Here is an 11,788-nt window from a genome sequence, read left to right on the forward strand (position 1 = left end):
ATTTTATAGCATTAGTACTATTATAGTATTTTATTTAAGTTTATAAGGACTACTACATTGTTTTTGTTATGCAATTGTACATAGATAATTCAAGCATTCATTGTCAAAGACATGGCTGTCTTTTATTTGATTTAAGATGGGAAGCAGAAGCACTTTAAATTATGAAATTGCAACTTTATTATTAAATATGGCAATAAATATTACATGGACTTTTTATCATATTATCATCATACCTTGAGTTATTGGTATTGTTCATCCCTATATATTTATGAAGTCTTTTTATGTATACTGTAAAATAAATAAATGAATACAATAAATAAATGAATAAAAAATGAATAAAAAATAATAATTCATATGCTGCCCCTGCATAGCTCCTTGCACCTGATTAACTAAAGAAAAACAGCTGATTTAATCACAACATTCACTTCCCGATGAAAATATGTTTAAATTAAATGTTTATTTTATTATATCTTATTCAGTTACTTATTTTAATTAGTCTGTTTTCATCTTTATTGCTGAAGCGCTTAACAAAAATATAACGTCTCTGGCTGTCCCTTGCCTTTGCAGCTGCGACCATAGACACAGCAGTTTTCTTACAATCAAATATTAACCTCCTCATTAATATTTCACATGCAAACTGACTCTTTCCAGGTCAAATGCAGCATGCAAGAGACAGTGGAGATAAAACTTTTGCTATCTGTTATATCCTAGCATCTTCCTGCGCTTATCTTTGCAAGCATTTATTTGTCATTGCAGAATGTAATCCTTGCAGGCAGCGCATCTAAATCAAACACATACGGTTTAAATGGGAATCGTATCACCCTCATGAGGAATGGCTGAAGTTGAAAGGCCAGTACTATAACAACATTACTAAAAAGCTTCTATCGAAAATAGGTTATAAGGAAGTAGTGCTTCAAGTACTTTGCCCACATTAACAAGCAAGGACATGACAAGAGCTTTGTGTACGAGTCACCTCCTCCCAGCAAAATCAACATTGCAGTCTTGCACTTTGATTCAACCGCCTCTAGACAACATATCACCTGGATGACCGATAATAACTTTATATTAACTAACTATCAAAGTGTTCCGGGAGAGTTTAGTCACAAGTTTTGTTTAAAAAATTAAGGCAATAAAGTACAGTTTGAATAAAATCTTGATTAAATCAACTCAACCCACTACTGTAATGCAATGTGAGGAGGATATATTGTAACATGCACCATATCATATACTGCATCAGTTCAAGTCTGCAAACTGAGAGCTGATATCACTGGTCAATATTTGCCTGAGGAAACACCCGTAAAGGTCATTTGCCACATTGTTTTGGCCCACAGTGTCAACAGAAATCCAGCAATATGTCACGTTGCGCTCATGTTTCTGGTCTAATATACTAATCATTACTTCTTAAAGATCAGAAATGTTCTACCTGCAGTCTGCCCCACTATGAGAGTAGTGAGCTCTCTCTGCTGCACTGCACGTCTCAGTTAATTCAGATGTATTTCCCATGAACTAGATGTGGATCAGTACATAATATTATTGTTATTTTTGGTGTGGCTTAAAAATGTTCCCAGATGCTTCCTCATAATACTGGCTGTGTTATACAAGGAAATTTGACCTGCGGTTTTGTCACTTCATGACTGAACCATACTAGGTTCCACAACTTTCACATGCTATGTGAGACAAAATATTTATTTATTTAAAAAATTTTCTGGCCATTTTGGTTCAATGCAACAAGCTGTGAAAACAACATTCACCTTATTAAAGGAAAATCTGTGATATATTTACTATAACACATCAGAGAATGACTTGAAATGTTTATTCAAGGCCAGAATAAGTACTTTTGTATGTCCACTCCACGTTAGTCAGAGTTAAAACAAATGCCAAATTTTCACTGAATGAGTAAGTGTCATTAGAAATAATTTTTTTAAGTCTGGCAGGTAGTGGGACAGGAAGCTACTTAACCAGAGTGTGTATATTGAGAGCAGTGGGCTTTTGTTTTGAGGATAACTGGCTTAACTTTACATTGAAAGACAACTGACAGTTATAAACACTTGATCAGCTTTCAGTGGAGGACTTGTCATCGCTTGTTATTGTCAGTTCACAATGTTGTGTACATGTTGTGCTCCTGTGGAGCTCCTGCAGCCTGCGGAGCTGCCCTCAAGTCTGGGGAGGAGGGGGTGGGGGGAAACAACTTTCTTCAACCATAGACTGTATATTAAATAGGATTTCAACTTGATGATTTCAAGTTGATATGGCAAATGTATTAGCAAAAAGTTGCCTATTTACACATCTAGCAGACGAGGAGTGGCATTAGCATTCATATGAAGTCGTGTTTTTGTCCATTTAATGAACCTAAGTACAACATTCACTCTACTCTTAGCTCTGTTTTGGTCTCAACCAACCTTTGAGGGAAATATCTGAGTCTTTAGCTAAATGCTCCCCTATGTTCTCCAGTCAATTGCTAACTACATTTGTCTGTGGTTTGGTGCTGAGCAGGTAATGTACAGCTGACTGCTATCACTGGAAACAAGGCTAATAACAGCGGTGAGACTGAACCAGCTGTGGGATTAAAAAAAAAAAACACAAGTGTTAAAAGTGGAAAGTGTTAAAACACTGTAGAGCTAAGGGGACTGCTATACATATTGCTATACATCACTGATGAATACTTAGGTCTGACTAAACCCTCAATCATAAAAAGGTGCAGAAATGCCTGTTTCACACAGAAACAGTGCAAGACTGGAATTAAAACAGAAACAGATTGAACAGAGAAGGAAGCAACGAGCTAGAATAAAGAACACTAAAAACAAACAACACCATATGCTACCTGCCAAAAACAGTCAAACACTGCAGCACGGCACAGCATGGCACAATCTGCACAGACCAGGTTAGTTTGTCCTGGTCCTGACAGGAACATGTGGCTTGGCATCAACTGGGTACAGCCTATCCAGCATTATGAGGACACAGCCATACAATCTCATGAAATCCAATCACTCTAAAGTGAAGTCAAGAGGAGTAAGAGGTATCTCAGAATAAAGGTTCTGTTACAAAGCATATACTACCACAGAGCAAGATTTCTTAACCTTTTCAGATATAATTACAAAGTAAACATGGCTGCTATTTGCACACTTACACAGACTGTTTAATGCATCAATATTATTGGATCATTGAACATCGTATTTATATATCGATCCAGATCGATGTATCATTACATGCCTACTAAAAAGGGTCTTTAAGATGTGAGTTTAAACATTCAATAACTACCAAGCAGAAACTTTGTGACTCACTGATCAAAGTTCCATTTTAAATTTGATGGTAGATCACTGTGTTTCAGGGTAGACACTAAAAATTATGAAAAGTAATCACTCATGCACATCACTACAAAAGCAAGCCTTACAGTAGTTAAGGTGTAGCTGCAAAGAGCCTCCCCACTAGTCAACCTATGCCTCTAATTATAAATCCTTTCTGGGCTGCTGCTGCAACTGATTTGCCAACAATGTCATCATGATGTCAAAGTGGGCACTGAGATATGCCGTCTGCGGCGATCAAGCGGAAACTACTTAGGAGGCCAAGTGACGGCAGGTTAATCGGCTTGGTGACATTTGACATCTGTGTGTGTGTGTGTGTGTGTGTGTGTGTGTGTGTGTGTGTGTAGGGGGGGTTGGGCTGCACACACTCTGGCCATTACAAATGCACACTTGGGTTTATTTTCATTTCTGGGCAAAATAAGAGAATGAACATCATTATTAGATGATCTGACATTTAATTTCTTGAGTAATGCATCAATTGCTTACTCTATACATGAATAAATATTGAAAAATGCCCACCACAATTTCCTAACACTAAAGCTGACATCATCAGCTTGGATGTTTCCCTACACATACATCATCAACTAAAAATAAGCAAGTTGTTATAGAATAAGAAAGAAAAAAGGAAAAGAAAAACTGGAACTAAAGAATATGCCAATTATTTTTCTGCCAATTGACCAATGGATTAATCGATGAATGGTTTAAACTCTAGTGTTAAAAATACACACTCACAAAAATCCTAAAATATATCTTAAACATAATGTGGTAACCCCTGAATACATCTCAACAGATGGTAGGAGATAGAATATTTTGTGTTTACAAATGTTTCACGTGTATTTCAATAACCCAGTATGCACTTAGAGGTGCAACCATTTAAGGGAATAGTTTGGCATTCATAAAAAAAAACATGTAATAAAGTAAGCAGAAACCTATAGCCACTACACCCTGCTCTGCAGTCATTTGTGCACTGTGACTGTGATTATAATGAAATGATGTAGTGTTACCAGAGGTGCTGGTCTATATCACAGTGAAGCCTCTAGCGACATAAGGAAAAACAAAACAACATGAAGTGAAAGCACATGATGATGGTTTTGGTACTTGTGTTGTAATTTTTTAAACAATACCCAGCCCTAACGCCTTCTCATGTAGGTTCATATTCCTTTTAAAGTTTTTAAACAATTCGCCAGACACTGCACTACTGTAGTCCGCTTCTTGGCCAATCATCAAGTAACACATTAACATTCAACAAACATTCAAAACTTAACTTGTGCAAAGAACTTGTAAAACACAGGTTAAAAATGAAGACAGACAATGGTGAATTCTTGGGACAACACCTACAGCCTCATATTTTCCTGCGAAGACTCACTGTCTGCATCTGCTACACCCACAGATTCTACTGATTAATTCAACCACAAGGAGGTTCAGCCTGAATTTGAAAGTAACTAGGATTTTTACTCAGCTGCTAATCTTTTTGGAACATTAAGCCAAGTATGAAGACAGCAATACAACAAAAACAAAGTTTATGTATGACAGCCAGCATATGCCCTAAAATGAGGGTTATACATTAAATGGTGCTCCTCAACAGACTTTAACTTTAAAGTCACACAGCCCCAAAATATTGCACAAAGGTCAAAATGCCACTTAGGAGACATAAGATGGACAAAAAAAAACACCCCATAAAATTTACTAAAGCCCACAGAGCCTGACACCAGTAATCCCAGCACAACACACTATGTATAAGTAAAACAGCACTCACAGAAGTACTTCAGCGTCTCTTCAATCTGCTCATGTGTGAGTCCCAGAACGACCTCTGGAGGCAGCAGCGGGGTGTGCAGCCAGTCGTCATTGTCGTATCCAAACACACTGTCTGCTCGAAGAGTGTAGTTGGGCTGACCCTCTGATAGGAGGCTCACTATCTCCAGCTCTGGCAGGTCGGAACAAAGGTCTGATGTGGAAGAGTGGTTGTTTATACGTGTGTGTATACATGTTTTTATATAAAGATTTGTGAGTGTATGGGTTTGTACATGAGGAAAGACAAAAAAAAGGAAAGAGAAAGGAAGCAGCACTTTAACAACCACAACTAGGCTGACATGTCACCTACAATGACACACTGCCCTCTACTGATAAATCTATGATCCTACATTATTCTTTTACTCATAAGTGTAAACTATTCAAAACTGACTTAACTATTCATTCTTATTATCAACACATAAGTAATTTGCAGAGTAATGAGTGAGTGTAGTTTTCTTTGAAACTTACCTGTTAAAGTTGACACATCGTGGCAGGGATGTTGTCCCAGGTTCCTGAGGTTCCCAGATGAAGCAAGATGAAGAGGCTGCGGGGCCACATCCAGGGCCCCCAGCACCTCCCCCTGCCCCTCATGGAGGGAGAAGGCTGACTGGGAGTCCAGGTGGGCCTGTGGGAGCCAGGAGGGAGGAGAAAGAGGAGCAGGAGGAGAAGAAGAGGAGGGAGAGGAGGCAGGGTCTGACAGCTTGACTGGGGCTGAAGGGTTCAGGGTGAAGGTAAACTCAGAGCTGGGTGTCCCGCTGTGGGACTGAGGCCCCCTGGTGGCTCAGGGAGACAACACAGGCTTCCAGGGCATGAGGCTCTGATTGGCTGAGAAGGTGATGACTAGAGAAAGGAAAATACAAAGAAGAAGAGAGGGAAAATAAGAGATTTGAACATTTTGAATTTCTAAGGAATTATGGGCAGGAATGTCTTTAACATGGGGCTCCATAATAATGATATTAGAGATATTTTGATAAATATTGCTATTTTGTCACAGACCACACTGTATGCCTAGACAGCAATATGGTGCAATGACATTTTGTTTTCTGAATTTCCAGCTAATAAACATTTCAATGAAAAACTAAGACATCACTTAACATTTACTCTGAAGTCATATGATGAAAGTTTTGGTTTTATTTCACTATGAGCAAACTAATGGACCCACAATTGTTTCAAAAACAAAGTATATAACATCTCTCTCTCTCTGATATCTGTATTTTTTCCAGATTTTTGAATTATTTGAGCACCACTACCCTACATCTGTGAGAAAACACTTACTAGCAAAGAAAGTGTCACATCTTTGTTATTTAAAAAAATATTAACTCCAATAACACACTTTGCACACAGTTACATATATTTTGCTTCTCTGCATGTTACACCATGAGGTTTTTGTTGTTTTCTTTAAACAAAAAAAAAAAAATCCCTCACATTTACACTTGACGTGACGCTTTAAACCAACATAGGGAAAATGAATGAACAGAACAACACTTGTCATCAAGGCTACAGTTTTGCATACATCTAATCATGTAAGAGATTGTGATTCATTTATTTTGCAAGAGATCTGAACTCTCCCAGCATCAAACCTTTTGTTTGATCAAAGAGCCTTTCACTATAAACAAAGCAGGGTCTGGCCTCCTGTCTCTGTGTCAGGGTCACAAAGATAGAGTTACCACTGCCTGAAGGTACACGCAGATCAAGTTCCTCACCATAACTGTTACACTCCTTTAAAACACATACGACATGGAGCAGTACATACTATGGGAATTACACACAGGACAAATAACACCGGTAGATACAGTACAGTAATAAGAAAAATTTGTGTCAACATACGCTGATCTTAATTTGTTTGGTATCATATGGGAAAGAAAAATCTCACGTTACAAATCTTTGCATTTTAAACATACAATCTAGTTCATTACCCTTATGATACACATTATGATGTCATAAATTAGACAAAGTAAATGTAATTTGAAGAAATTTCCATAAAATAATTTTCAGGAAAAATTTTAGGATGCATTACCTTAAAGCAACACTGTACCATAATGATAAGGAATGAAAAAAAGAGAGAAATTGTTCAAAATTTGAATATAATTTATACTAATTCATGGAAAATTTAAAATTGTTTCCCCAGTTTAAGATGTATGTCACCTGCAATTGAAAAACATTACAAATGAATTCTTTTTCTAAGTTTGGCATTGTCAGACTATTTTTGTGGAGAAAGATGATGGAGGTGAACCATGTGAGGAAGGCCACAAAACAGGGAGAAATACTTTTGTTTTTCTTAGGGCCCTGCCTCTTTTTTAAAGCACTGCAACATAATTGAGGATGTAGTGTGTGAGTGTTAAAGGGACAGAAATGGGTACATACCTAGAGGAAACACTGTACCATAGAGGGTAATGTACACCGGGCTAACTGCTGTAACTGATGTAGCTAATACACCCTGTTATCATCAATGAAGGTAGGATAAATGACAGAAACAACTCTCTGTGTAACACAGTTCAGTTAAGCCTGGCAATACGTGTGGATAGACCTACAACCAACAAGAACAACAAATTATGGTAAAAATACATAAACATTGTCACATGGTACAAAAAGCTGTGTATTATTGTTACAATAATGCCCTTCTTATAAATTCATGTCCCATAAAGGTGTCATGCTTCACCCAGACTGGTAACAAAAGGACACTTGATACCACAACTCAGTTATTGCAGTCAATAAAACATGCTCGCCAGAGGGCAAAGGGTTCAGGCCCAATTAAAGCAACAGCTACTGGCCTATCATGGTAAGTACAGTGTGAACACATGGACCTACGTACATGACACACACAGCTTAAAACTGCAGCTGTGTACACAGCACCATAACACACCCACTTGCTTGCACATGAATGGACCCCTCCCCCCAGCACCAGTATCACTATCACCGCCAGAAGCCCTTTATTTCTATTTATCCTCCTTGGTCTCCTCTGCTTTCCAATCCATCCAATCAGCTGAGTGGGTTGGTTTGTGGCCAAAACTTCCTCATCAATCCTCCCTCTCATATAGATGTCAGAGGCGTCATACCACCTGGATGCACTACTCCAGCTTTTATATTCACCATCTTCAGACTGACCATTTCTGGCAGTAATTTTTGCATATTGTGAAGACAGTTAAGGGTCTCACTTAGCCTTACACTAACATAGATTCATTTTGTGCATAAGAAAATTTTCTTTTTGCATACACACAAAACAAAAGCCTTGCACTCATAGAGAGGAAAACATGGCATGTCCAAGCTTTTCACATTAACACTCTGCCAGTTCTAATTTAACAGTGAGTGAAACACACTGTTGGTTTGTTATACATGCAGCCAAGCGAGACCCTGTCAGCCACTTAGGGGTGACACTACGGGACATGGTTATTAGCCGTTTCTCTCTCTCCTTTGTATTCTCGTCTTTTTACTGTTCTAGGCAGGAAGCCAGAGGGAAAAAAACTGTCAGCTGAGTAATCAGCTAGATCATCATTTGTACAGAGCATAATGGAGCTGCAGTGAAGATTAGTGCACTAACCTCTGAGTTCAGAAACAGCAACAGAGTAACTGGCCAAAACAAGCTCAAAATGCCACCAGGGGGGTTTCAAAGTATACTGTTACCAGAATCAACATGATGTTACTCTAATAAAATAATAAAATGAATCACATGAAGCACGATAAGAAAAGGCTGGTGTTTATGCTACTGGCTTGAAGTCAAGTCTGGGCTGAAACTGTATAGTAGAAAAAATTGTCTTTAACCTTGGAGCCTGGACTGGACCTGAGCTGAACTGACCTTAATAGAGGTAAAGGGTGTTTGACACTCTACGTTGCTACGTTGCAGCTCTACGTTGGTACTCTGTGCAAACAATGCCCTTCCAGGAGGGTGTGTACGTGAGCAGAAGCACACAGGAGTGAAAGAGAGCTAATGGGAGGAGGGGCAGAGAGAGGGGGTGCACTGAAGGGGTTGAAGGAGGGGTGCATTTAGGACATGGGTTCTTAGTAACTAGCACATTGAGTAAAGCATGTTCTGCAAGCAAGCCAAAAAAGCAAGGCAAAAGGCTGTTTTCTTTTAACATCTTCTATAAGTAGCTGAAGGGATCTACAACTCTGAACTTATCACTGCTCAGAAAACATGTAATGTAGTGGAACTAGGACTGTCACAATATCCAATTTTCACTACACAATTATCATTGATAAATGAATTCATTAGAACAATATTCTCACAATATCTATAGAAAATTTAAAAATAAATAATCAGTCAAATTCATGTTTAACTGTGTTCATGTGTGTGTGTTTTGTCTTTTTTATGGCAAATGAAAGGAAAATATGTAATATATTTAGTGCGTTAAATCATAAAGTGTACATCAGAGATTCATGGAACATTCTAAGTTGAAGTAGAGGGTCTGAATAGCTGTTAAGCATAAATTACTTTGGTAAATATCTTGTTACCCGACCCCATAGGTCAGGTAACTTGGAGATCCATTTAGCAAATGCTTCTTAAAGTTAACAAATACAAAGTCTGGCTCTCCTCCTAAACAGGCTTGAAATCTAAAGGTATGTAGACAAGAAGAAGTAATTGTTTCAGAAGACCTTAATGTATCTTTTTGTCCAAAAAGCTGAAACCAATTAGGTTAAGGAAAGACACTTTGATTGATATTTTCATTAATTAAATGAATATCTGGCAGTCACTGTGCCCTCAGTTCTTACTTGTTCATGTGACCAAGAAGGAAAATAAAAACTCATTTTTTGTTTTCTCTTTGCTTTAATAACTTACAGGACAGCCTATGTCCGTTCTACAGTGTCATTAATATATCAGGAGTTTTAACAATATTAAACTGAAAATTAGACTAACTTTGAATTTGTTTACTTCTTAAAAATCTACAAGAACATCTGTAAGATAACAGTAACTAGGGCCTTAGCTTAAAGTGCTTTAAAACCCTTGAAGTGCAAATAAACTTACTGAACTTCAAAATGTTTTCTGGACACTTGAGATTAATGCTCACATGGATTTCATAATTGCAGCAATTTAATGATTAAATGTCATCAGAGAGTTTTACAGGCTGGACTAAAAGGCTCTGCATTACAGAAATGCTTTGAGATATTCTTCTCTAATGTGCTGTTTACCATAAACTACTTGCCATAATATATGTTGAAAAAGCCAGCACAACAGAAAATTATCAAATCTTTAACATGTCAAGTTCTTCAAAAACTACAAAAACCTCTCAGCTGAAAATGCCTAGATCCAACCCTCAGGCTGGGTTAAATATTTTAATCTAATCATCTCAGAGGGAAGATGACCCAACAGTCCATCATCTACAGCGTGTTATAGTACAAAGATAAGCGGACGTGCATCAGTTCACGTTCTGAGCACACCACAAACAATTAACAATACCTTCAACCTGCTTACACAAACACACACACTGTATCACAAGACATTTATAGACCAATCAAACCGCAATATGATGTTTAACAAGTAATACATGTCTATCTGTGTTGTCAACCAATGCAGTATTCCTGCTACTCAGGTTACAATATCTGAGACATGCACGTAATGCTGAACAAACTCATTGATCTGTTTGTCTATTTTTATGAAAATCAGGCAGGTACAACTGTAAGAATAAATTATTAGTGTGGTTAAAAAGAAAAATATATGAACTTCATATGTATGTCATAAAAAAAAAATCTCCATGCAACCACAAATATTTCTTTGTAAAACAATGTTGGACATTGGGCCTGCACAATTAATTGAAATATTATTGAAATCACTATATGAACAAGACAGCATTATAATGAAGTATTGTAGTGCTGCAGAAATTCCCTCACCTACAAATCTTGTTTGTTTGGTACAGACCCCAACAAACATCACATAATCATGATTTTCACATTTGTTTGTTTTTTTCAGTGAAAATGAAAATTGTGATGCAAAAATGCTCATTTCCGCTCATCACGAATCATATCACAACATCTAAAATAAAATAAACACAGTGAAATAAATCATCTAACTCTGAATCCCTTAAAAACATTCAGGCTAGCTTGCAATCATTAGGTCCAGTAAGATTTAGCATAACTAGATTACCAATCAGCTGATACATAATTGTCAGAGTCTTTAAATGCTCAAGTTTACCATGTTATCATCAACCAGCTACACACAAAAATCTTGCCCTGCTGTGAAACTGATGTCCAGTCCGTTATAATGCAATGAAATTACATCATACACTCATTCTGAATGACAGTTGTTCTGAAGCACCAGACTCATCCACAGCGTTGAATTAGGAGTATTCTTCGGTTAACCATTAACAACAACTCATACATTCTTCGCCAAGTTTCCATAAAAGGACAAGTTTATTAGTCATTCTGGGATATCAGTCATAAAGGTGATTGAAGTAACAGCTGGGAAATGAGAGTTTCAAACTTAAACAAGGACATCAAACTGTACTGTACAGACTGGTTTCATCTTACCATATGATCATGGATCGCTTTCATACAACACAGATATGTTGTAAAATGATATATGTGCTGGTACTGTTAATGACATCTTTTATTCTTTTTTTAGTATCAGTCTCAGGTCAGCACAAAGCAAACACAAAGCCTACATCATGACAAAAGACAGGATATTATGCCTGACACAAAACAAATATTTAAGTTTGTCACATTAAAGAGAGCCGGAAAGGCTTGGGAAATGGACTGATAAAGCT

The sequence above is a fragment of the Lutjanus erythropterus genome, chromosome 3 (assembly GCF_056507025.1).
Source record: "Lutjanus erythropterus isolate fLutEry1 chromosome 3, fLutEry1.hap2, whole genome shotgun sequence".
Taxonomy (NCBI): Eukaryota; Metazoa; Chordata; class Actinopteri; order Lutjaniformes; family Lutjanidae; genus Lutjanus; species Lutjanus erythropterus.